The sequence below is a fragment of the Petaurus breviceps genome, unplaced genomic scaffold, assembly GCF_028583685.1.
Source record: "Petaurus breviceps papuanus isolate PSGF00001 unplaced genomic scaffold, PetGlider_PUasm1.0 90842, whole genome shotgun sequence".
NCBI classification, from domain to species: domain Eukaryota; kingdom Metazoa; phylum Chordata; class Mammalia; order Diprotodontia; family Petauridae; genus Petaurus; species Petaurus breviceps.
Genome location: NW_027187358.1, coordinates 25,451,788 through 25,473,697, shown reverse-complemented (window position 1 = coordinate 25,473,697; position 21,910 = coordinate 25,451,788).

Here is a 21,910-nt window from a genome sequence, read left to right as displayed (position 1 = left end):
TTCTTTGTCCATGCCTTTCATGATTCCAAAGGCTTTCCCTTCAAATTTAGCTAAGACTTATTTGAAGAGAAATATCACTTTATGGATTATCTGCAGAAAAATTTTAAATCAGAGGCTGACTTCCTTTTACTACCTAACATGTTTCTGAGTTACTGTTTCCACTATCACTTGATGTATGCTTAGAGGATGCAAACTAATATTAGTATTAGTTAAAACAGAACATAATTAGAGAGGTAAATCTGACACCCAAAAAAGTGCATTGGGTTGGGAATGAGTTTTTGATTATGTAACATTTTGGATTAGTTACTACACTGTTCCCCTCCATTAGTCTGGATTGTATATTGCTATCCTTAGTGGCTGAATATGCTTTGGTGGTGATTGCCATCTGTGTAGGCAAGCACAGATAAAAAAGATGAAAATCTGGTACACAGTAGGCATCCTATAAATTCTTGTGGACTGAGAAATATGTGAACACTTGCAGACTTTGGTATGTGGGTGTAGTCAACAGTTATGGAGTCTAGTCTTGTGATATAAAGCACGCTACAACATAAACAACACATACAAAAATATGGCCTCTGATTTTTAGGAGCCTGCATTCTGAAAGCAAGCCTGTCTCACCCACAGAGGAAACAAATATGTTTGCGTTTGATTAGAATGTCCTAACATACAGGTTGACTTTGCTTTAAAAAGCAAGTACATCCCTAATAAAGTTACAGATCCAACTTAGGTAAATTGAGTCACAGTTTAAATGGCCCATAGAAGCTCATTAAGAGAACACTACAATGACTATTTTTGTAAAAATCATTCTTTTGTGAAAATGAATATTCACAGATAAACTAATTTCCTGGCAAATGAAAAGGGCCACATGTTCCCAAATTAAAAAAAAAAATGAGGGTGCCTATTCTGTACAAGCTCTCGTGAGGATACAAAAAGATATGACATAGTTTCTGCCTTCAAATAGTTTCTAGTATAGGTGGGAAGAAAAGAAATAAGCATATAAAAAACCTGTTAACAGAGTGGAATTTGTATAACAGTTCAAGGGATGTCTCAATACCATACAGGCTTAACTGTTAAAAGAAGGATAGAGACCCAAGATGTCAGAGGAGTTCATGGACTCACAAAATTTCAAAAGGGGTAGAGAGGTTAGCTAGTCCAACCCATATCTGAACTGGAATCCTATTTAAACCTACAGACAAGGTGCCATATAGCCATTGGAGATTTCCAGCAAGGAAAACCCAACTACTTCCCAAAATAGCCTTTCATACATTTTGAAATGTTCTAATTATTAAAAATGTTTTCCTCATATTAAGTTTCAAGTTGCTCTTTGCAACTCCTACTTATTCCTCCTACTTTTGCCCTCTTGGGTCCAGTATCACTCTTTTACATGCCAGCCCTTCAAATACTTGGAAGAGAATTATCATGTCTCTCTTATTCTTCTCTTGGAGACAGAGACTTCCCGGCTGGGGTAGTCAAAGAAGGCTATAGGAAAGATGTGAGATGAGTTGGGCTTTGAAGAAATGAAAAGATTTGGATAAGCAGAATGGAGGGGTAAGTATACTAGCCTGGGGGAAGAAGCTTGAGCAAAGTGAGAGCCACATGTAGAACCATTGATTATAGAGACAAGGAAGATTACCTGTTGAACTGATACTTGACATGTTTGGCAAGCTGTCCATCTAAGCACACCAGAACTCTGTCATTAAAGAGTGAAATGGACCAAACAATTTGTAAGTTGTCAGAAGAGCAGCTTGAGCAGATTCAAATCAATGCTGGCAGCTCATATTATTAAGTGTACTCCAAGATAGGAGAACAACAAATATTGTTTGCTCTCTAACTAATAACTATTGTTCCATGGATGTTCAATTGTAAAATTTTTTTCATGATTTGGTTAAAGTCTAAAACACTATATTATTATAATCATCATCATGTTAGTATTGAACATTTAGTAAGCATTCCCAGGAGCTGAGAGCTGAACAGAACCAAAGAATATCAATGCAATTAATTAGCTGGCCATGAAAAAGCTGCAATTACAAACAAAAGCAAAGCCTTAAAAGTCAGGGATTGCAAGTGAATCCCGCAAGGTGACAGAACAAAAATCAGCAAGTTACTTTGCACTTTTTCCTTCCTGTGGTGAATTTGAGTTTCTCCATGTCAATATCCAGATAACTGAGAAGAGAAAAATGCATTTTCCCTTATTTCCCTGACTATTTAGAGCAAATGTAGAAGTTTGTACTAAATTATTCACATGCAGCAAAACCTTGAAAAAAAGAAATTCTCAGAGATTTGCATATATCCTGACTAATTGAACTTTATTTTTTAATGTAAATTAAGTGAATTGAGCATAATTTAGTCTCTTTGATGATGATTCAAAACCTTTAAGGCCAACATTCTGAACATCACAGCAGTGTTGAAAAGGACTAATGAAGGAGACAGAAAAGGTATAGAAGAATGAGATTAATATGCCCCAATTCTAGCACAGTGCTAGGAAAGCTGAAGACAAGAAAGAAATCCACTTAATTAAGAATTCAAGTTAGTTTGGATTCTAGCTCATCAAGGTTTTAAAATTTAAAAATAAACTCAAATCCAAATCAAGACCATTCCACTATAATTATTTTTGCTCTCCATTTCAATTTATTTAGCCTTACCACAATGGCCCTATAAGACTGTTCTTGGCCTTCAGGTTATGGGGAAGGGGAACTCTGATTTTGTTACCATGATTTAAGGAATCATCCAATAGTTTGAAATGAAGTGAAATCCATTCCACCCAGAAAAGAGGAAAATTGATGGAGATTTTCTATACAAATCAAAGCTGTCAAAATGCAGACCATTTCTCTGCATTTTTTTCTTTTCCCACTGCCTAAGAGAGCACCACAAACAATATTTGTTTAAACAGTGAAAATTTTATTAGGCAACATTTTGTTATTCTGGGTTTCTGAACATCTACAATACAACAATGATCAAGGGAATGAATTATGAATCCTTTCTTTGCTGCAAATTAGCCATATGATCATGTGAACACAGGACTTAAGAGCGGGATGGGACAGTAGAGATTATTTAGTCCAACCATCTCATTTTACAGATAAGGAACCTGAAGCTTTAGGAGGTTAAGTGACTTCCCAAAATAACGCAGGTAATGAGGATAGAAAGGAAGTTTAAACCAAATTCAGTTATAGAGCTGGTGCTCTATCCACTATGCAACACTGCCTTGGGCAAGTTACTTCACTTCTGGCTGTCAGTTTCTTCATCCATACAAAAAATGGGTAGTGGTGGTTTGTGACCCCATTTGGGGTTTTCTTGGCAAAGATATTAGAGTGGTTTGCCATTTCCTTCTCCAACCCACTTTACGGATGAAGAATTGAGGTCAAGAGGGTTAAGTGACTTGCCCAGGGTCACACAGCTAGGAAGTGTCTGAGGCCAGATTTGAACTCAGGAAGACAGGTCTTCCTGACTCCAGGCTTGGTGCTCTATCCACTATTTTAGTTAGCCACTAAGACTAGATGATTTCTAAGATCCTTTCCAATACTCTATTTTATGAAAGAGACCAACAAGGTATAGTTAAAAGCACATTGGTTAAGTTTGAAGTCAGAGCACCTGAGTTCAAATCTTGTCTCTGACACTCACCACCTTTGTGACCTTAGGAAAAGTTATTCTGCTTCTCTGAGCCTATTTCCTGTAAAATGAGAGGGTTGGATTAGATGATCTCTAAGATTCCTTCAGGTCTAGAATCACCTAAGAATCTAATAATGACACTAGGGTACTGGAAGGGCCTAAAGTACCTTCTGACTCAGAGATTAAATGATTCAGAATGGGTTAAGTGGCTTTCTTTGGTCCTGATTGAGTTTCATGGAGTAAGGCATTCCCAGAAAGGACATTCACTTTTCTGTAACTTAAAACCTCAAAGAATTGTCAATAACTTGCCCTAGGTAACATAGCAGTATGTATCAGAGCATGACTAACCCAACTCCTCTTGATTCAGAGGCCAACGCTCTATCCCCTACCTCATCCTGCCTTTTAGTCTCAAATGATCTTTATTCTATATCTTAGAAAACCTGTACTCCATTAATGGGATATAGATTAATTGTATGTTGTACCATACTTGTTCATTAATGAGACATCTAGTTCACCAGGAATTCCAGATAATTAGGCTGATTGTAAATTTTCTATGATAGTAATGCAGTATAACAGGTCTTCAAAGTTAATGACCAGGAATTATAATCTGATGTACTGATGAGAAACTGTTTACATAGAGGGCCAGAAGCCACATGCAATGAGCACAAACAGAGAAAAAGAGATCAGAAGTTGTGGGTAAAACAAGGAAAGCCAAATAATTTTGATAATTCTTATACAAAAGAATTAACTGAAGAGGAACCCAACAAATTCTGATACAGAGTTGGAATACTATAGGAAAGAGATAGGAACAAGTCTGAGAAGCTACAAATAGTCAAGAACTAGTTGAGGTCAGAAATGCCAGAGTAATTTGTACATGAAAGTTCAAATCCATCAAAGGGGTGGCAGTTTGCTGCACTCAGCACCTGCTCTGAGTCATTTTAATAGGCCAATCTGTGTCAGTCATAGCTTTGGAAGCCATGATCTAGTTGGTTAGCAAAGTCCCTAGCAATAATTCATTCTTGGTTCTTCTACATTACTAGCTACTTTTCTTAGTTTTAAGAATTGATTGACCTGAGTTAAAATACAACCTCAGATACTTACTAGCTGTGTGACCCTGGGCAAGTCACTTAACCCTGTTTGGCTCAGTTTCCTCATCTCTCAAATGAGCTGAATAAGGAAATGGAGAGATACATTCCAGTATTTTTGCCAACAAAATTGCAAATGGTTTCACAAAGAGTCAGACACAACTGAAATGAATGAACAACAATCCGGACATAAGACTCAAATCTTCCTTTGTCGGGACTATGGAGAACTGATGCAAATGCAATAGCCTAGATGAACAAAGCTTGCTGCAAAGAACAGTAAAGTAGGGGTTAGGAAAAAGGAGTAAACTCTCTAGTTTTAATCACCAAGTTTGCAATATCTGAAAATGTATACAAAGTTTTGCTGACTAGCTTGAAGTAGGAGTCAACAGAGAAGAACAAAAGTTTCTCATGAAGGGGGAAAAAGAGTCACTGATAATCACAAGCTCTGCTCCACCAGGAAAATAACAAGATTTAAAATTGTTGTAATAAGGCAGTGGTTAAGAATACAACTATATTATGCTAATTATCACAGTTATACCATTAGGCAATGTAAATTACTACACTTATTAAAGAGACAAAAATGGCTCTGTACTTATAAGATACAGATAAGTTATACTGTAAGGTTTATAGGCTGAGAGTAAAATTATGCATCTTTTGCAATAAAAATAATGGTTTTAAATAGAAAATAATAAATAACATGAGTGAACATGCAAGTGTATAATAATTAGTTTAACTTTTATAGAGGGCAGGACCTCAGTTTTATTATCAATAGTGTATCATCTTCTGGGTAGCTCTGTACTGCTGTAGTCTTCCTTAGTTAAAGCAAGTGTATAATGTATCCTTGCAACTTACAGGCATACTTGAAGCACATCCATTTTTTCCAGTGTGGCCATAATTATATAAGTACACCAGCATTACCTTCATGGCACTCCTTCTAATCACGTTTTAAAGGTAATATAGGCCAAAAGCCCCTTGTTAAGACTCTACCTTAAAACACTCCTCTATCAAACCATTTCTTGACTCTTTCAAGGATCCTTATCCTTAAAATACAAAACATCCTTAAAATACAAGAATAAAAGAAATGTAATTGAAAACCACTTGTGTTTCTAACCAACTCAACTAACTTAGTGCACATGAGGCATGTTGCTATTATAGAAGGACAGTGAAGACAGTCGTAAGTGTTTATCTGTTGAGCCTGAGAGAACTTGTGTCTTTACTATTCCTAAGTGAGAGTGAGGAAAAGATGTCCCCAGGGGGGCATTACCATCAGATGAACTCCTGTTGAAGAGGGGAGAGTCAAGTAAGTATACTGAGACTGAAATGGAAGGAAAGTATAGTGTGGTGAAAAGGTAAGACAGTAGCTGAACAATGGGTTGTTGGGGCTGTAACCACATGTTGAAGGGGCTATAACAGTCCCTGTAACCAAGAGCAAAAGGGGTGACATCCAAACTCTTCTTCACTCAAACTTGTGGTTTACTGAGGGACTGCTATACTTCCAGCTATGAGTCTTTGTTATTCAAAAATCTGTTTGCTTTTTGCCATTTGTTTTTAAAGAAACAAGTTGTTCCAATTGAATGTGTCCATTAATGTATTGCTATCTGTGGATGTGCTCTTTGGGGTTAAACATAGCAGAGAGAGAGAGAGACAATGAAGTGACAAGGAAATGAGAGGAGAAATTAGAATTGATTAAAGCTGGAAAGTATTCTCTGGCAAAAAAATGGGGTCTCATAATTAGATAGAAAGGGATGTTATTGATCCATATTTGCCAATTCATAACAGCATAGGAAAAGATGATATGAATCCAAACCAAATGAACCTAGTACTGTAGCCTGAACCTGAAACATCACATGGTGGGAAAAGGGAATAAAGAATTGGATTGTGTACCTTCTGAGGCCAGTTGTTCCCAGGCATCTGAAATACTCTCCCTGACAGAAGAGCTGAGAGTGAAAAAGAGACTATCATTATGTGGGTGGAGTTGAGAATGCCAACCAAGGGTAGAAGTCAGCTAAGAGCAGGTAATTAATTCTCTTGCTAAGTATAAGCATCTATTGCTTTAGATAACTGATAATGTGCTTGGCATAAAAAGAGGGGGGAAAAGAATCCCCACCCTCAAGTTACTTACATTCTACTGGTAAAATACCATAAAGTCTATCAATTCTTCTAAACCAGTAGAATGTTCAAGATGTTTGTCCAAGACAGCTGGAACTCTCTATTATGTTTATATTTTCACTCAACAAAACCTCTTCTCCATGAAAAAATTTTCATTACCTTACATCAAATGAAAAGTAAAGATGGGCATGTGATTGTTTTTCCTGCTAATTTAGGAACACTAGAGCATAATAATATGGTCAGAATCCAGAATCAGGAGTCAGAGAATCTGATTTCGAATAATAGTCTGCAAGGTGGTCCACTGGATAGAGTTCTAGGCCTGTAGTCAGGAAGATCTGAGTTCAAATCTGTACTGAGTTACTTCTAAACTATGTACCCTTGGGTAAATAATCTAACCACTGTTTGCCTCAGTTTCTTCAATTTTAAAGTGGGGATAATAACACATATCACCCCTTCCAGTGTTTTGTGAGATTAAAAAGAAATATTTCTAAAGTGCTTAACACTAAGCCTACCATGCAGTAAATACTTAATAAATTCTTGTTTCTTTCCTTTCTTACTATTTCTTTTCTTACTTATTTTTGTTGCCTTCATTAAATCTCTCTGGCTTCTTTTCCTCATTTATAAGGTAAGAGAAAGTATTCCCTGGCAAAAAAAAATATGGGGTCTTAGATAGAAAGGGATGTTATTGATCCATATTTGCTAATTCATAACAGCATAGGAAAAGATGATATGAATCCAAACCAAATGAACCTAGTACTGTAGCCTGAGCCTGAAACATCACATGGTAGGAAAAGAAACGATGTGATTTCTAAAGATGCTTCCAATAAATCCAGTGATTTATACATAAATCCAAATATTTCATCCTTGAGATGACCAGATTATGAGTAAATCTAATTTCAGTAATTTTTTGAATGAGGGGGATAGGGGAAGAAACAGTTCATGTTTCCATTCATGTCATATACAATTATTCACAATGAAAAGTCAATTGTGAATTATTGTGCTCAGAAGCCTTGGGCACAATGTAAAGGTAGTAGCAATTTTTAAATCATAGGATCACAGATCCAGAAAATATGGATCAGAGTCCATAAAGTCCAACTGAATTCATATAATAACACCTGAGGTCCAAAGTTAAGTGGCTTTCAAGATCATATATGTAATTTCAGAGGCAGGTTTAGAAAGCAGGTCCACAAGCTCCAGAGTCATCAGGTAAAATGTTTATGAAAAAAATTGAAAAACTGAAAAAAGCCTCAGCAAAATCAATGATAATCTCCTATTTCTAGTGATTTACAAGGCAAAAACAATTTTGCCAGAATAAACATAGAAATATTGACAAAGACTACAATTTTGAGGAAGAAAGGGAAGATTAGGGACATAAGCATAGGACATAGGACATAGCTAAAGACATTGCCTTTAAAAGCAAGAGGGGCAGAAAAGGAAAAAAAATTATCCAGAAAGTAAAAAGCTGCCTAAGAAGATCCATCTGAAAGATATTTAGACTTCCCAAGCACGCTGTCATTTAGATTCTGAACTGAATGGATGGCTAGACTCAAAGAGTAATCGTTGTTCATGATTCTCCATCATCATGGCATGAAGTCTCCAGTAGTTCCCCAGGGATCAGTGCTTGAGCCCATACCACTTAACATTTTTATCAATGACTTGGAAAAAAGGCATATATAGCATCTTATTAATTTTGCAGATGACACAAAGCTGGAGGGAATAGTTAATACAGTGGATGAAAGTCAGAATCCAAAAAGATCATGACAACTAGAACACTGTATTGAATTCAGTAAGATGAAATGGAAAAGAGATAAATGCAAAGTTTTGCACTAGGGTATAAAAAGATCACTTTCCCAAGTAAAGGCTTGGTTAGACAGAGGTTTTTCAGAAAAAAAGCATCTAAGAGGTTTAGTGGAATAACTAGAGTCATGTAGCAGTAAATAAACAATTTTTTGTTTGTCAATCTTGGGCTGCATTGAGAGTCAGAACTTCCAGGAAAAAGGTGACAGCTCCAAATTATTCTGATCTCATGAGACTACTTCTGGGGTATCATGTTCAGTTCTGGGCACCAAAGTTAAAAAAGGATAAACCTGAAAAGTGTCTGGATGAAGGCAACCTGAATGATGAATGGTCTTGAGTCTTTGTCATGTGAAGATTGTCTGAAGGAACTTGGGATGTTTACCCAGGAAAAGAGAAGACTGAGATGATACATGATCGTTGTCTTCATGTATTTGAAGATCTATCGAGTGGAAAATGGATTAAATGTGTGTTGCTTGCCTCAGAGAGCATAACCAGGATATGCAATCCAGGTAAAAAAGTTGCTAAGAGATAAATTTATGTTTGATATAAGGAAAAAAAACCTTCCTTAACAATCAGAAATGTCTCAATGTGGGATGGACTGTCTCAAAAGGTGATTTGTTCTATTTCCAGGATGGTCAAGTAGAATCTGCATGATTATTTCTTGAGTTTGTTGTAGCAGAGACTTTTGGATTATGAGTCAGACCAGATGGTTCCTGAGGTTACCATTACTCAGTAAATGATGAGATTTACTGAGTCAGAGACTCCAGAATCAGTACCCTTTTGACTGTACCACACGCACTCCTCTAATAGACCATATTTCACTTCACTTCATACTTCACACAAACTCACATTCTCAACAACTGCTTTGCTATGAACATACTCTGACCTTGTCACCCTCTAGTTCTAGAACCATGGTCAAATCAAACTGTCATTGCTCCTAGAAGGGGTATGTCAATCTATTTAATGCCCATCTTTGATGCTTTCCAAACCAATGTGGCCCTCCCTGGACATAACTCTACTGTGCACTGTCTTCCCCTACATAAACTCTTTAAGGGCAGGGACTATCTTCATTTTTTGTGTATCCCCAGATATTAGGGCAGTGATTTTAACATATTGAGAGCTTCTTAAAGCCTTTTTTTCATTCAATGCCAATACAAATGAAGGATAAACAATCAAGTAAGAGAGCAAATCAACAGGAGGAAGGGAAAAAAAGATAGCCTCTGAAAAGATGGAACTGATGACTGAATAAAGGCTGTTTGATGAAGATTTAATTTAGCATACCAATTCCTATTTGGTCCCATTCTCTAAATTAATGCATAGAAACATATGCACATACCTTCGGTATTAATATGACAACAACACTGCTGTGCCTGCTGTGGATGACCATCCTATATGTTTGTTTTTGCTTTATGCTAAATTAAATCGAAGGTAAATGTTCAGATGTCCCAAATCTAGCATGTGATCCTAATTTGCAGTATTCATCTATGCAACTATCAGAGAAGTAAAGAGAAATTCATTTAAAGCTGCAAATGTTCAAAGGACATAGACCCATACATTGGCAACCCCACTGTTTCTTTCCTACTGTGAACATTTCATACTGTTTGGTGGGTATATGAGTGCCTAAATACATTCAGCAAATTGAGATTAAATAAGCTCATTTATCTGGTTCAAAGTAATATATTTATGGAAGAAGTATTTCAATTCAGTCTATATCATGTTGTTATGATACAGTCAATGTGAATACAGTAACTAAGAAATAGTTTGTCTAATGAGAAACTGGTCCACACAGTAGTAGACAGTGTATTTGTCTTTCATTATATTCGTTTCTATGAGTAAAGAGAATTTACCAGGCAAAAGCACAATTTTAGGATTTTTGTTAGATGATTATGAATGAACTAGTATAAGTCATATACACAGACTAAATTCTCTTGATTGGCTATCATTTAGTGATGATTTCATTCTCCCTTACCTGGTATAATTTTGTGTAGATTTCTGTGGGCAATATTTGGTAAAAAAAAATCAGGAAAATAATTTGTTCCAAAGAAATAAGTATACTATGGAAATAACTTTCTCACATAGACCTTGGTCTGTAAGAATAGGCAGATACTATAAGTAAGTAGTCCTCTCTTTTCCATAATCATCTTAGAAATGGAAATTAAGACACTAAGACAATGGTGTTCAACTTGGAGAACATTACATCACAAAAGCGATCATGTCTATAGGAAGATCACACAACTGGAATGGTCATCAAAATGGCATCAGCCTTAAGACCAACCTCATGTTCTGTTAAATGTATGAGATGATTGTGGAAAAAATCATACACTGTCCAATTCAGGTTCTTGGATAGATAGTTTCATGAAAATTATTCCTTTGCACAACTTCCCAAACATATATCCCCGCCATGACATTAGTTCAGGCCCCTAATAGTCCTCATATGGGTTACTGAGATATTTTCCTAATTGACTCCAGAATCTAAAACCTGGAAAGGACATTAGAAGCTGCCTAGTCCAAATCTTACTTTAGGAAGAATTCATCTACAATATCTATAGCACATGGTCATACAGACTCCTCTGTTTTAAGACCTTTAATTGGAGGGAAACTACAACTTCTCATTGCACTTTTGGACAAATCTAATCCTTAGGAAGTGTGTTGTTTTAATAAACCTAAGTATTTCCTTTCTGCCATTTATACCTATTCTTCCTAGTTCTGGCTGTAAGGGCCAAGCAGAAGTTCTCTAATAATTCTTCCACTTGAGAGCCCTTCAAATACTTGAAAATAGCTGCCATAATTCCTTTAATTAAGACTTGTTTTTTCTAGGCTAAGCAACCCCACTTTCTTCAACATTTCCCTGTATGCCATGTTTCTGGTCCCCTACCTGGTTTCTGCCCCCTACCCCAAACTTCTAGGGCCCTTACTAATTTCTTTTAATTATCTTATATTTAACTACTGTGTATTAATTTTTAATTTATTTGGTATTTATATTTATTCTATTTTACTTAATTAGTCTCATACTTGTAAGTTCCTTCAAAGTAGGAATCATTTGTATTTTTAATGTCTTGCACAATACCTGGCACATAGTAGGCACTTAATAAATGATTAATGATTATTTGCTTTTCTCTAGTCTTGTCATGAACCTGATCAATCAGCCTCTTTTGGAAGTTACTGTACTTGTTTATATATTATAAAATGTTATATCTAACATTGAACTCAAAATTGCATATGTGGCCAGACCAGAGCCTAGCAGAACTAGGACCTCCTTTATTATGGTCATTACACCTATCTTAATGCAGCATAGGATAGCATTAGCTTTTTTAACTGCTATATCACAATGTTGACACATATTAAGCTTGCGATACCTAAAAAACCCATCTTTTTGACTGTAGCTATTTTATGAACCACCTCTCCCTAGTCCTATATTTATAAATTGATTTTTTGAACCCAGTTATAAAAGTTTGCATCTATTTCAATCATGTTTCATCTTATTAGATTTGGTCCACTTTTTTGGCCTGTCAAGATCTTTTTGGATCTGGACTCTGTTATCTCATGTGTCAGCTTTCCCTCCAAGCTTTGTATCATCTGCAAATTTGACAAGCATACCATCTGTGCCTTCATCCAATCTGGTCTCCATGACTTTAATCTCTCCCCTCCTTCTCATCCTCCATGAATACCCCTGCCAGATGAATCTTCCTAAAATACACTTTTCATCATGTCATTCCCCTGCTCGAAATCCCTAATGGCTCCTTATTGCTTACAGGATAAAATCCAAAGTCCACCCCCAGCCTAGTCCCTTTCTACCTTTCTAAATGTGTCTTCCTCAAATCTCCAACAGTAGTCTTTTCCTTCAGTCAAATTGGTTGGTCAACTTACTACTTCTTAAATGCTGTATAATTCTAACACACTGTATCTGCTAATTCTATTCTCTCTTGGATTTACTCCACCTTCTCTGCCTTCCAAAGATTTTCCACTCAAAGCTTTAGCTCAAATCCCATCTTCAACTTGAATCCTTCTCTGACCATCTAGTTCACAGTAAAGAATCTTCCTCCTAAACAGCTAAGATTTATCATCTATACCATTCATTTAACACATTGCCAATCAACCAACAGCAATTATTTATTGAGCGTGTACTAAGCACTGTTGTATCTACACACATACATGTACAGACATACATGTACATATGTGTACATGTATGTGTGCATGTATGGCATGGTGCTTTGTCCTTGAAGAAGAGATTGATTTCATCATCATCACCATCTTAGAGTTATATTTATGGAGTTTCACCTTGTTAGCTCATTTTTGATATGTGCATTTATCTTCCCAGGTAGTTAAGATTGCAAACTCCTTGAGAGCAGGACCTTTATCTTACACTTCCTAGTAAGTGTAAGGGTCTCACTGTCCATCAGGGTTTCTTGATCATAGAAAGTAACTGATTAATATCTTTGGACTTATTGTTCTTTGTGCCAAACTCAACACCAAAGGACAAGGTAAGATAAAAAAGAGTGGAATTGTGAGTAATGGCTAGTCTAATAACAAGACTCTTAGATAGCCTAGTTATAATGCAGTTTCACTGAAGTGAAGAAATGGAGACAAAAAATAAATAACAATAGCATATCCAAATAGTTTCTATGTGGTAAGTTAATGGGGGAAGGGTGTGGTAATCACAGGCAGAAGATAAGCTAAGAAAATTTGCTAAACATTTTAAGTGGTCAAAAGGAAAGTGATTTATTCTGTGCATTTGTATCCACAGTGCTTGACCAAGTACCTAGCACCCAGCTGGCATTTAAGAACTGGAATTTATATAGGACTTTAAGATTTGCAAGACACTTTATATTATCTCATTCAATCCTCACAACAACTCTGGTATGTAAGTGCTACTATTATTCCCCTTTTACAGATGAGGAAACTGAAGGAGATTAAGTGATTTGACCAGAATCTCACAGCTAGTTGGTCTCTGAGGTAGGATTTGAACTCAGGTCTTCCTCAACTCAAAAGGCATGTCATTTATTCATCAAATATTCTTGATTTGTAAGATGCTACCATGAAGAGTTCTACAAGAGATATATTGGACTTAAAGTTATCTCTAAACATCTGGTAGCTGGTGGTGCGATGGACACAGCATTGGGCCGGGAGTTAAGAAGACCAGAATTCAAATATAGCTTTACTTACTTAGTAGCTATGTGACCCTAGGCAAGTCACTTAACTTTGATTTGCCTCAATTTACTCAACTGTAAAATGGAAATAATAATAACACCAAATCCCAGGTTTGTTGTAAGGATCAAATGAGATACTATTTATTTTTTGGTTTTTGTTTTTTACAAAAACAGGACTTAGCACAGTACCTGACATGTTGGACATCATGTAAATATTTTTTTTTCCTCACAATGCTCCCCACCCTGCAAAAAAAGCCTATTACTAGTTATATATATGGGCAATAATACAAAGGTTTGATTGCACTTAATGAGTTTACAGAGTTATGTTTGGGAATATGATTGTGTCTTCATGTTGCCTTGTGACAACCTCATTGAGCGACTGGGGGACAGTCCCTGGATCATATCCAATAACACCTCATAGAGGATGAAGACATCTTAAGTCTCACAGTTGAGGACAAACTGATTGGCTTGGGCTGTTGTGGGTGAGAGTCCCCCAATTCTTAGTGATGTGCTTGTGAATAGAGGGGTCAATTTAATAATCAGCCCTCTTCCTTCCCTCTCTCCACCTTTTTGGAGAGATTCTAAGAGCACTGAGACAAGCTACTTGAGCACAGACTTTGTCCCTACAAGCTATGCGATAATATCTGCACAGTAACACAGTCCCTGCCCATTTAGGTTATCGACTGAATACTGTCCCCCTCAGTATTAGCAATGGTTGTCTCTAGTCCCATACCTATCAGTTCCTTCCCACTTGTTGATGTAAAGGAGATAAACTCATTCTCAATGACATGTTATTGGACATGCTGTCAATTAATGCTAAAGGCTAATGGTCAGACCTTCCATATCAATCAATCAACAAGTATTTACTAAGAACATATTATGTGCCAGGCATATTCAAAGCCCCAAACCAAATTTCACTATCCTGAAAAACCATCATGTTGATCTCAGAAATTCCCTGATCAACCTCATATATACAGAAGTATTTGCAATTTTAACTTTCTTCCTCTCTTCAAGAATAAATGAAGAACAGAAGACTCTGTCTTCAGATACATATAAGTAGGATGTGTTTGTAGACAAAAAGGATAAAGGTGTGAATAATCTGAGAAATACATTCAGTATTAGACCCTTACTGAGTGAGGTTTTGTATAAACCTCTATATTTATCTAATTCCTGATATGTTAGCCAACCTAGTTCATGTAATTTCATAGGCATAATTTTATATAGTAACTAAGCTAAGAATTGAGGAATAGCATTATGCAGCTTCAAGCATGGGGGCATTTTCATTAAAGGTCATTAAAGATAAAACTTAGTATCAGTTTTCCAAAGATGAAGAATATAAATCAGGGAGTTCAGTTTGTTAATTTGCTTAAGATTTATTAAGGATGAGTCAGTCAATACAACTAAAAGTAACTAGAAAATGTATTAAAGTTTTTGAAGTTGAAGGCAAGGGATGTAGCTATTTAGAGGATTGTGTTAAGAGAAAGAAACTGAGTCTGAATCCAAGAGAAAAAAGAGTAAATAATGGATAAGAACAAGCTCCCTGATGGAAAAGCACTGATTCATCCAGATATCATAAGTAAAGGATGTCCTCTTAATCCTGAACTTTGGATTCCATGGTAGAAACAGATTCCTGGGAATAATTAATGTTGTATCATACCTAGCACTTAGTGCCCTTTGGGTCATCACAGTAGTAGAGATGACAGGGCAAGCGTATCTCAGAGAGATTCATAGATAATGCTGCCATAGTGGAAAAGAGAGAGGTTAATTCTCCAAGGGACCTAAATTCTTAACTGCAGTGTGAATTGTATTCATTAAAATAGTAAGGAAGGTTACATTGATAGGACTTCATGTTTCCTTAGGATTAAGGTTCTGTATTATCATTACAATAGGAATAGAGATAAGATAAAAGAAAACATGAAGTTGTACAGTAAGGGGCAAGCAGAAGGCAACGACAGAAACTTGAGAGCCTAGAGATATGACTATTCATTCAGGAAATTGGGCTGAGTCCACATGGTAAGTGTGATATAGTGGAATAGCTACCAAACTTTGAGTGAGGAGAAGCTTGGGTTTGAATCCTATCTTGACATTTGCTAAACTGTAGGACCCTGGACAGATCACTCAATCTCTCCAAATTTAGACTTTCATAATATTGGAAAGGCAACAGTATGTACCTCACAAATTTGTTTGGGGCGGGGGAGAAAATGAGATAATAGGAAATCTTTTCAGCTCTCATTATTATCCTCATCATCATCATTACTAATTAGGTATTCAGTAACAATTCAATGTGCACTTAAAAATGGCCACAATTATAAAGAATCTAAAGGAAATCTAGACTGGTTATCCTCAAGAGTAGTGGAGACTCTAGAGTGGGACTTAAAATTAACATATGAAACAAAGAACAATAAAGTACTAAACTCTAGAGAGCAGGGACTATCTTTTGACTTACTCCATAATCTCCTATTACTGATAGGGTATAAATAAATATTTATTGACTGACAATAAAAATTAGAGAAAGGACAGGTCAGTGCATATCAGAGTCCTCTGACAGGTCTTTCTGATTACTTGTGCCCTGAAGAATAATGAGGAATTTGAATATGCGAAGAAGGCCATATAGAGTATTCCAGGGATGAGTGCTACTGAACAAAGAGATGAGGTGGAGAGGAGCAAAGAGAAAACACTAGCTAGAGCAGTGGGCAGAGAGGAAATAAGGTGGGTTGAGAATGAATTATGGAGGACCTTAAAAATCCTGACAAAGTAATTTGTATTTGATGCTAGCAGCCAAAAGTGAGAGAGAAGAACTAGAGAGGGAGATCAGAGCCTCATCTTCAGACTCCTCTCTTTTTTTTCACCGCTGTCTTTCTTCTCATCTTGATAGAGGCTTGTCTTTTTAAATCCTCAGAGTAGGACCAATTTTACCCCATGATATAGTCATCTACTCCAAAAAGCTGAAATCAAGGGTTTGCTTCTACAGTTTAAATTCTGTCATGTTAAAATGCTCTTCTCATTTCCCAGATAAGTCCTGTGGCATTTTTACACTACTTCAAATAGAAATCAATTTTCTTAAGAAAATGAAAAATCTAGCAGTGGACAAAGTCTCACCTTCAGTAACTCTGTAGAGTTACTGGAGTAAACTGTTAGCACTCTTCCATTCAATGACTAGGTATGAACATCTGGACAATTATTACATGCTTTTTCCTAATGCAATTTATATCTAAGAAGGTCAAAGTATTTTAAAGGTTATCTGCAAATCATAGCCTTTTTTAACAGAAAAATATATTCATATTGATATATGATGGGAAAACTCTTGAAAATTTTTAGTTGTATTTGACATTTTCTTAACTAATTGAAAATCTATTATTTCCTATATGTTATGGAATGGGATAAAAGATATAAGTATTATTTTAGCATGAAAGAAGGGCTCTTGAAGTCTTCTCTTTTAAACAATGATATAGCTTTACATGTGTTTCATGTTTTCAACTTCTCATTGATGCAAGAGCTGTGCAAAAAGTGTTTGCTTTGTACTTTAAATTTTATTTTATGAAATAAATTCTTAATGAGTCATTAGTGTGATTGGGCACACAAATTTTTATTATCCTGTCGATTATTTCTCAGGGTGAGATTAAGATACATAAAGACACAAACATGAAGAAATTAAAGTAGGAAAGAAAGTCTAGTTTCAAAGGACAAATTCCCACTCATTTTATTAAGCTTTACCTTTGTCTATAGGTATATATGGTTAACAAAGTAGAAAATAATGTAAAATGTACAATTTTGACCTTTGATCACAACTAGAGTTTTTGTTTTATCTAATCAGTTTATTGTTGCATCCCCCAAAACCCACTTTCATATAACTTAAAACATTAGTCAGAGATACATTCTTCAGTGCCAGCATTTTGTGAAATGTAGGTTTATGTTGATTGGTATTGTGTAACTTTAATAGGCATTAAGAGTAAGCATGAATGTTTTGGAATCTGAATTGTTGAAGAGATTATTCTCATTGTCGAAAGCATGAATCTAAGTATCTGAGTGACTTGAACTTAAGGTGAAAGGGAGTTAAGAAGTCATCTAGTCCAATTATATGATAAAGCTTGGCCCTGAAGAAAAGATAAGAGAATGTGCCTACTTCCCTTTAGAAGTAGGGGACAAGTGTGAAATTACATATCTTTAGAGTTGATTAATATATTTCGTGGTTTTGCTAGATTGTTTTAAATTTTGCCTCATTTTTGTCTTTTGTATCTAGCCTCAGACACTTACTAGCTATGTGACCCTGAGCAAGTCACTTAACCCTGTTTGCCTCAGTTTCCTCACCTGTAAATGAGTTAGAGAAGGAAATGACAAACCACTCCAGTATCTTTGTCAAGAAAACTCTAAATGGGGTCATAAAGAGTTGGATACAATTGAAACGACTGAACAACAGCAATAGTATATGGTTCTCTTTGTTGGGGAGAGAAGGATACATGGGGAAATGGAGATAGGGTAAAAACAAACGATATCAATATGAATTTTTAAGAAAAAAGATTTTCATATAAAACAGCAACCATGATATAGTAAGCAGAGAGCTGGCCTTGGAACCAGGAAGACCTGAGTCCAAGTCCCACTTCTGATATATCTTGGTTGTATGACTCTTGGAAAGTCTTCTAATTTCTGTATGCAAACATACCTCTGTGTACCCAACTCTCTATCACTATAAATTGGTAAGAAGTATGGGTATACAAGGTTCCTCCTCCAGTAAGTCTCTATCTATGAAATCACAGGCCTGGTTCCTATCCTTATTGCCATATATTTCACATTACTAATGAAAATCAATAGGAATGAAATAGAATTAAATTGGAAGTGTTCTATGATGGCACTGAAGAAAGTCTTTTGTTGATCAATACAGAAATTCTTTTTTCCATACTGTAACCAGTTATCATAAAGAGCATATTTAAAGTTGTTGTTTTCTTAAGAAATGCTTTTATATGAGGAAAAAATTACAATACTCTGCATTTAAAATAATTCTCTCTGCAGGGCTCAAATCCCTTAATGCTTTTTAAACTGCACCAGTGAGGAATATGTATTGCCATTTAATGAATGAGGTCAAGTGTCTTGACTAAGGTCTTAAAGAAAAGCAAGGGCAGAAGCAGGAACAGAAAGCAGACCTCCTGACTCTCACTCCATGTCCATGTCTGGCAAACTAAGAAACTCTATGCCTGAAATGCATTAGCATTCTGGTATGAGAGTCAGCGTGGGCGAACAAGAAATCAAGGGAGATGAATAACATGTACAAAAAGAAATGCAAGAACCATAGGAAAGGAGCAACTTCACCTACACAGCAAGTCCCTGCTGTTCCTATCACTTTTAACCTTGGAGTAATCCCTGTTTGCAAAGCTTTTGCACAACTTGGTTCATATTCCTTGTACTAAGGTGTGTTCAGTTCTATTGTACCCTTTGTATTCAAGAAGTTGCTCCCAGATAGAGAAAAGCCAATTTGACATAGTCCTGTGCTTTCAACTCCACACTATTCTTAGTAAAAACAGAATTTTGTCTGCTACCATATTCATATACCAGTGATTTGATTTCTTCTTTATGACAGGGTGTTTTTCCCCTCTATGATACCCATAACCAGCACAATACTGTAATTACTCATGTAATTTCTCTCTCCTCTCAACACCTCCTATTCCATTTTCCTCATTTCTTTACTCTAAAATAGGAAATAGAGTAAGGATAAGTTGTTCAAGTATACATGATCTTGTATACTACCCTCTTACCAACCTTCATTAACCTTTAAGATTCTCATCACTATTTACTAAAGAATAATAATTCACTCCAGTTACACAGCAATTAGTAGCAAAGGTCATTGGTATCTAAATTTCCTATTTTTTCCCTTCTCTCCATAATTTCTCATGTTCTTGATAAGTTGTGCATAGAGTAAATACAGTTGATGTCAGGTTGCAGTGATGGAGTTCATTTGTATGTAGATGGTTCCCCATTGGTTTGAAAGAATGAATATCATTTCCCAGAGGACTGACATTTGAAAATGACATATCTTTATCATTTAAGGTTTATGAAGTCCTTCACACAATAGTAGGTTTTACAAATTTCCAGTGAGTCAGCTATTACAATTATTGTCATCCCCATTTTACCAATGAGGGAAATGAGAGAAAGTTTGTAATGTACCCACGGTCACACAGCCAGGAAGTGTTAGAAGTGAGATTCAAACCCAGGTTCCTCCCAACTAGACCAGCTCTCTTATTGTTATATTCTTACACCCTAGGCAGATCCACTTCACTATTTTTTAAATTCATGCCATTTCATCATTGTTTGAAAGCCAATTCTCTAGAAGAATTAAAAAGGAAAACCTAGGCATGGTGCTGCAAGGTACCCTGAAATAAAAATCAACGATATGACTCTTGCTCTTTATAATTTAAAGTTAAACAACACTGGTGGGGATAATCAATGGTGATCTTAACCAACCAACACTGAATAGGTACATGAATTAAATAAGCAAATATTTAATTAGCTCATATTTGTGCCAAACATCCATTCACCAGAGCAGATTGGCAGCCCTTTTGTAAATTATAGTATTAAAGAGTTGCCTGAAGGCACTGAGAGGATGGTAGATTTAGAATTGGAAGGAATCTTGGAGGCCATTTGGCCCAATCTCTTCTTTATATAGATGAGGAAACTGAGGTCCAGAAAGGTTAAGGGATTTGCCCAAAGTCATGGGTTAGTGATTTACCACTGCTCACACTGCAAGCAGGTGACATAAACAAGATATGAATCCAGGTCTTCCTGACTAGCCACTACTCCATGCTGCCTCTAAAATAAATAACATACTAACCTTATAAAATCAAAAGGGTAAACATATAAAACCCTGTCCCACTGGAAAAGCTGTAACATTCAAACAGAAAGCGTTTGAAAATCGACTATATGGGATCTGAAATGCCAAAAATCAAATAGCATGATATTCCCCTAACCCTTGGATATTGCTATTATTTAGCTTTATCTTGGCAGCCATAGGAGAGGGGTTACTTATGTAATTTTCCCAAATATAAATATAATGTGCCTATTCATAGTAGTTGTCTTTTAATAATAATTTGGGGAAAGGTTATGCTGATATTTCTACTGCTTCCCTCCTAAGTATGTGGGAAACTCAAACTTATAGGAAGGAAAGAGCTTAGTTTCATTCCACTATTGATCTATTAGACAAGAACTTAATCAATCTTCTTTATAAGCTATTAAAGCAGAGTGAGAGGAATGAACTCACCTGATGCATTCAGCATTGATTGCCTCTTTCTAAGAACTGAATGTTTGTCTTATCTACTACTACAGCTGGAATTCCATTTTTCAGAAATAAGATTTTCCCTCATTAGTTACTTTAAAATACTCTAATTAATGTGTTTAAGAGTATTTTTGATAACATACCACACACAGACAACAAAGAATGAAGAACATGACCTTTGACTCTGTTCTCAACCTGTTGAAAAAAACAGGAACTAGAAGGAATGGCTTGGCAAAGGAATGCTACAAGAGCCTGTGCTTCCTGATACCTGACAGAAGATCAAGATGGTGCGTTGTTGAGCTCTTAAGCTCAAATCAGTCTCAGAAATGTAAAGAAAAACCCAAACCATCTGGAATCATGATTTTGTTGCATCTGTACTTTGGTTCCAGTTTCTGTATATGTGTAGCCTTGGGTAAGGTAACATACTACTCAACATTTAACTATCTCATAAATATGGACAGAGAAGCCATTTTATATTTATGAGGCAAATCCAGGGTGCTAGTAGTTGTGCAGTAAAAGGCAAAAACAGGACCATGACATTCCCTGTGAGTCATTTAATGTAACAAAATATTAATAGCACAAATCTGGGGATTGGAAGGTATTGCTGGGCACAGCTTTTACTTGCTCTTTCCTCTTCCTTAGTCTATTAATTCACTGTTGTTCTGTCTTGGAAGAAACTAAACAATAGGTCTCTAAAATCCTGTTTGGATACTGCCAATCCCCTCATATTTGAGGCAGAAAATATTCCTGTGAATCTCCTTGGTTCTTTTTCCTTTGTTCCCAGGAAAGGGGAAAATCCCTTAATCTGCTTTCTCTCTCTTCCTCTTTCTGTGTTTCTCTTTCTCTGTCTCCATCTCTATCTCTGTTTCTATCTGTCTCTCTCTGTGTCTCTGTATCTATCAGTA